Source organism: Hibiscus syriacus, unplaced genomic scaffold (genome assembly GCF_006381635.1).
Source record: "Hibiscus syriacus cultivar Baekdansim isolate YM2019G1 unplaced genomic scaffold, ASM638163v2 tig00116959_pilon, whole genome shotgun sequence".
Taxonomy (NCBI): domain Eukaryota; kingdom Viridiplantae; phylum Streptophyta; class Magnoliopsida; order Malvales; family Malvaceae; genus Hibiscus; species Hibiscus syriacus.
The window spans coordinates 3896629-3903390 of NW_024063485.1; positions in this window are offsets into that span (position 1 = coordinate 3896629).

Consider the following 6762-nt stretch of genomic DNA (forward strand, 5'->3'; position numbering starts at 1 on the left):
TAAAAAAATAACAACTATGATGACATAAAAATAGCCTTGATTGGCGCTTGGGACATAGTCAGACTTCGAGTTACTCTAGTAAGATACAATCATATAGTTCGGATATCCATTCAATGTCAATGCACTTTAGTTACTGACTGGGCGCAAATGCCCCAAGACTCAATAGAGTAAGTTGGTGTGTGTATGTTTCTGATGCAGCTTTGGATCTCACCCCAAATTCCCAAGGGTATTTTAGAGAGGCTAGAGGGGTGTGTGAGCTCCAAGATTTAGAACCCTCAGTCGCACCATGATGCTTCATCAACATGTTAGATCAATATTTTCATGTCTTTATACATGTTCCCCTAACATGCGTATTTAGTGAATATATGTAGTACAATACAATTATCAGTGAGACACTAAGCTCGTACGCTCAGCGTTCGGAATGTATTTTCGTGCGTAGGTTCTTAAGAGGTCATATGAGGAGCGCTATCATCACTAGATATTCCAGCACAACCGAGGCACCATAGTATTTCTTGATTTATTTAGAAGGCATGTACTATTGTAGACATTCAGATATAACCCTATTTTTTTGAACTCAATGTGTAACACCCATTCTTGGATACGTTTCCGTACACAAGTCACAGGTGTCACGTAACTTTTAAAAACATCTTATTGGTAAACCTATAAAAATTGTTTCGAAAATAAATCAAAACATTTTTTTTGATATCATAATAGACATAAATGTCCTACAGTTACTGATGAGGCAACCTTTAATACATTCCAGAGCATTTTCTTAAGTCTAAATACATGCCAGCTAAATTATCAAAATAGACATAAATGTCCTACAGTTACTGATGAGGCAACCTTTGATTGATGATGCTCACTGCACTCCTTACTCCGCTAGTCTTTGTTATTTCCTACATGTGAAATCAACACATGCTAAGTATTTACTTAGTGAGGCATTATAATACAAAATGAATTATACTTAAATATAAGCATATCACAATTTATCAAAGACGAATGAACATCGTATAATTCATATCAATACATCAAATTGGCTTGGCGAACCAATCTTCATTCAAATAGCATGCTAACTATCTTTAGTATGCTCAACATACCTATCCATCAGTAGTTTCTAATTTATGCTTTATTTTGCTCAATGTATGTCAAATGAGAATGCAAGATACATGCATTGCACCGAAGTGTCGAAATGGAAATTCACAAACTCATTATGAATTCCATGTATTGCACACATAGTGTCGAAATAATTATTCATAAACACATTATGAATATCATGGGTTGCACATTTAGTGTCGAAAATACACCGTTATGCATTAAACAAAATCAATCGATAACTTATATACATAATTGTATATCGAAATGGTAATTCACAAACTTATTATGAATACCATGATTGCACATATAGTGCCAAAAGTACACATAATATTGATACGAAAATGCACCATTATGCATTAAACAAAATCGATCGATACTATCATACACAAAGTATATCGAAATACACCTATGACTCCCAATGCACATACAATGGGCTTTTAAATCAATTTCACAGATTTAAACATTTAAACATTTAATGATGTCCGACTATTCGACAACTTTATCCGTACCCTTTTTCTTGCTTGACTTTGTAGCTTGGTTACGATCTATACAAGCATCCATTAATTATACATACCATACAAATGCTAATATACTTTCTAACATTTATACTTTTAATAATACTTAATAGTACTATTATTTTTAATTTCTATTAAAATTCATCATATCTTAAAATTCCAGGCTCAATAGTATCGGTACCTCTACTATGATATCGATACTTCTATATTATGGTACCAATACTCCCTTCAGTATCGATACCATTTCTGCATTATGGAATCCATAGTATCAATACCTTTCTCTTAGTTACGACACCCATAGTAGTATCGATACTAATTGTATCAGTATTGATATTGTTCATCCTATTTGCTCAAATTTAAACCTATAGTATTGGTATTGTTCTTCAAGTACCGATACCCTTACCATATTTTTCATTTTGATTTTACCCAAATTTCGTTTCATTCTCTTACTTTTACCTCCAACAATACCATTAAACTCATCCTTACTAAACCCAACAAACTTTCCTTCATTAATCTTCCTATAACATCTAAAATCTTCAAAGAACACTCCAACCCAAGAATCACACTACTTTTTCATACATGTTTTTAATCACAACCAAGGCTTCTAATCTCTCATGTACTTATTTGACAAGTCAAATTTACTTGTAAACTTTAATAAAAACTCATATTTCATCATATCACTCAAAAACTCATTTTCTTAAATCTCAAATAATTCACTTATCAATTAGTTTTAATCATCCTTGAACTTTCCTTAAGCCTCTATATCACTTAAGGTTTCAAAATCAGTCCATAAACTAAAGGAAAAGCCAACTTGAAGAAATCTTACCTTTGACTATAGGGGGAAAGCACGGGACAACGAGAAGAAGAAGAAAACCAAGTTTGCCATTTTTACCATTTCCCCCTTTCTAACTTTATTAAATATCCCCATAAAAATGAAAATTAAATTCATTCATTCTAAAAGACTAAATTGTCTTCCATTCTTCCATTCTTACTAATTAGTCTTAAACACAACTTTTTCCCAATTTATTTCTTGTACTTTACCATTTATTCCTTGTACTTTACCATTTATTCAATTTAATCTCCAAATTTTAAATTCTTTCATTATGGTCATTGACCCAAAGTTTGGGGTATTACATAATGTATTTATTATGGATGATTTGGGAGCTCCCTATATTTTTTAAACTTTAATTATGATTTTTTATTTTATTTTATTTGGGTTGGAGTTTACCAAATGTTTTACAGATATTTTAAAAGAAATGTTTTACATAGATCTTTGGGTCAAACTAGATTCGAGTGTTATATTTAGTGGTATCATAGCGTCAAGATTAGTCATTTCCATTACCCACAGGTTAGAGTCAGTCAATGTCTATAAGCATACATTCCTAAATGCAACATTCAACTAACAACACACCCCCAAACCTAAGGGATGCATTGTGTCTAATGCATGAAACATCAAAAACATAAAAACTTAAAACAAAAACAAACAAACAAAACTAAAACATGAGAAAGGGAAATAAAACTCTCCTAAGTGGGTTTCCTTGGGCTTTTGCACGGGTTGAGAACATTTGGACGAAGACGTTTTGTTGTTGTTTTGGACTTCACCAAGCTCTTCCTCTTCTGACTGACTGACATTGACGTGGCTTTTTCCACATGAGCATAAGAGATTGGAGTTGTAGATGTTGTTACATCCAACTTTTTCTTTGCTTCTACTTCTACTCTCTTTGCGTCGGTGGCTTGTGTAATCAAAGTGCTCTAAGGCGGACTCACAGCGATTGCACGACAACAGCGATGACATTATTTATTACCTTCGCTACATCCAATTTTGGTTCATCAACAGTTGTCGCATATCTTGCAACTTTAGTTTCATTCAAATCTAATAACTGTGTCATAACCTGCTCTGTTGGAGCATCGTCTCCTTCAGTGGTATTCTCTTGTGGTTGTTCGCTGCTCACATGCTCTTCTTCCTCCTGAATATCAACATCCATTGGCAAAACTTCAGTGGATTTTTCAGATTCCACCTCATTTTTATTGTCCCCTTCATCTTCATCACCCTTAACTTCTACTTCTCCTTTAGACGACTTGGTATCCGTGGCCATTTCTTCTTCTTCACCACCCAGTTGTATAGCATCATCAAAATCTATGCTTCCTGAGCTATGGCCAGCATCAGGCATAACTGGTTACATCAAATCTTCTAAGATCTTTGTTGGAAAGGTAGGGAACATCCCTCGGCTTCTGTAAATAGCTTGGAAAACATATTCTTTGTGGCTAGATCCCTATTTTTTGCATACTCCCAATATTGGACATGGGCATTGTGCATTTTAGATTAATTCTGAAGAAAGTGGCTCAACAATGTCATGATCTGATCTTGCTTAGTACTGACAGATACTATAGCACTCTTTAGTTCCTCCAGAGTTTGGTCATCCATAGGTGGGAGTTGTGATGTGGCAATGGGAGCGGATGGCTCGACATGAGCTTTATTAAGGTCTAGTTTTTTCTTCATCAAAGTTTGCCTCACATAACGGGGGTAATCGGGATTCAATTTTCTATTTTGGTCAGAAGACAAAGCAACCACATGTGCTTGATAGCATAGTGCAGTGATTAAAGATGGAAAATATAGATAGCCTTTTTTGGGAACAAGCAAACAATTCAACATAGATAATTTTTCCAATATCAATTTTTCTCCCTGATAAAATAGAGTGAAAACAAAATAATATCCTTAGTAATTGTTGAAAAATGTATAGTGAGCATTAAACGAGTTCTAAGAAAAATAAACCATACCCTAGCATCCCGATGAAGATCAAGTTACTTGATGGTTCAAACGCCAGTTGTTGATCTTTTCCAAGAACGCCCGGGCAAACAAACGGCTCTACCTACTTGCTTTAATCCTTCATCAGTTAGATTTTCAATAAATGGCGAATGCTCGCACCACTCCTCAGCAATACCCAACAGTGTATTGGTGGTTTTTGCCCACCAACGGACCATTTTCTAGTGGACAAACACCAATCATTTAGTCTGACCGATGAGGTTGCTATAAAATTCCCAAACCACTTGTTGGTTAATATCGTTGGGGTAATCAAAAATTTTCCCATCCTCGTTGTGTGATCATTTGGGAGATGTAGTAAAAAATCTAGGGCTCCTACTCAGTAGATTAATCGAAACCTTGCTCACAACAAAAGTCTCGGTCAAAAAATTCTTCTTCATACCACCGCTTCTGCTCCTCATCCATAAATCTCGTGACATCTTCCAACGAAGTAACTTTGTGCATTGTATTTACGGTCGGATACAGAGTGGGTGTACGACCAGATGACTTCGAACTCACTTTCTTCTTTGGTGCCATGGTAGACCTCAGGTAGAAGGGTTTAGTTGGAGAAGAAGGATAGGGGGCCTGATCTAGCCTAGTAAATAGTAGATTAGGGTTATATAAATCCTAAGAAGTTGTGGGTGCGTATGTGGAAGCCACGCGCAATAACTGGCTGAGATTTGGCCAAACGACCCAGGATTGAACCATCCCGGGATGGCCAATCACACGAACGATCGAATGGCCCGGAAATAATGAGAACGAATGAAACAACCCCATTGGGAACGGAAACAATCACCGACAGTGGGGTATAAATACCCCCACCTATTCTGTCAAGAACAACAACAATAGCCACGGAAAAAACCTAGCAAACAACACAAAAACGGAGTATTCGTAGAAATCGAAGAAAGCGCTGAATAAAAAACGAGGCAACAATCGAAGATTACCAAGAAGTAAAACAATACTCAACGAAACATAGTATAAACCAAGACAAAGAAAAAGAAAAACATCTTGCAAAGTCGTGTGGAGGAGCAAACGACCTTTCAAAAGATCAAGGGGTCGTCGGAGATAAAAGGTAAAAAATGAGACCTTTTAGTTTAGATCTACGTCGAGGGAGTTTGCTTTTATTATTTTGGGGTTTAGATTTAGGGTCTCGAGGGTGAGACGAGCATTTCGAGGTGTTTCGGGTTCGCCCGACCACCGGCGGCGGTTATCAGAGTGGCGGTCGGTGGCCGGCCATCGAGGTCGATTGAAGAGGAAGGGAGAACATTTTTAGGAGAGAAAGCACTTTTTTTGGGTTATGGGTTAAAAATGAGGATTTTTGTTATTTTGGGATATTTATAGAGGGGGCTTGGGTATAAATAATGAATAGTTTAATTCTTACCACAATCCCTCTAACTTTGAAGTGTAATTCATTTTGCTCACTCATTGTAAATTTACCCTGTAATATCGAATCAATTCAATTTAGTCCAATCTATTTTTGTAATTTTGCAATTTAACCCCACAACCTTGCTTTTCTCCTTGTAGCTTTCAATTAATTCAATTTGGTCCTCGATTTTTTATTCTTTCAATAGTTTAATTCTTACCACAATCCCTCTAACTTTGAAGTGTAATTCATTTTGCTCACTCATTGTAAATTTACCCTGTAATATCGAATCAATTCAATTTAGTCCAATCTATTTTTGTAATTTTGCAATTTAACCCCACAACCTTTGCTTTTCTCCTTGTAGCTTTCAATTAATTCAATTTGGTCCTCGATTTTTATTCTTTCTAATTTTAAGTGATTTAAATTTAATTTTTCTTTTATTTATCTTATTTATTTAATACTTATTTTTTTTATTTTAATTACTTTATTTTAACCCCAATACTAACTCTTTTATATTATTACTCAACCTTTTTATTCTTTTAGGAATAATTGTAATCGGTCAAAGGTAAGTATTCGGATCGAACTTTTAATTTTATTTTAACCTTTAATTTTCGCAATTAAGATAACCGAGAAATTAAATTAGTACCGAAATGGCAGTACAGGGGTGCTAATCATTCTCTGACTGTAATCGCCTCCCGAATCCGATTTAATTTTGGTAAAAATGAAGATCAGGTAAAATGACAAATTAAGGTATCCTATCAACTTAATTTTAAATGATCGATGGAGGTTCTATCACATCAAATTTAAGTCAGAACCTGATTTTGTGCCCACCTAAACGATGGTTATGACATGTAGTACGTATCGCAACGCCAACAATATTAGTTAAATAAAATTAAAGAAAAAAAGGATAACGGTAATAACGTTTTTGCTAAAAATCTAATTTGACAACTAAAATTAAAAATAAATAACAATTTGATAATTATTGGTGC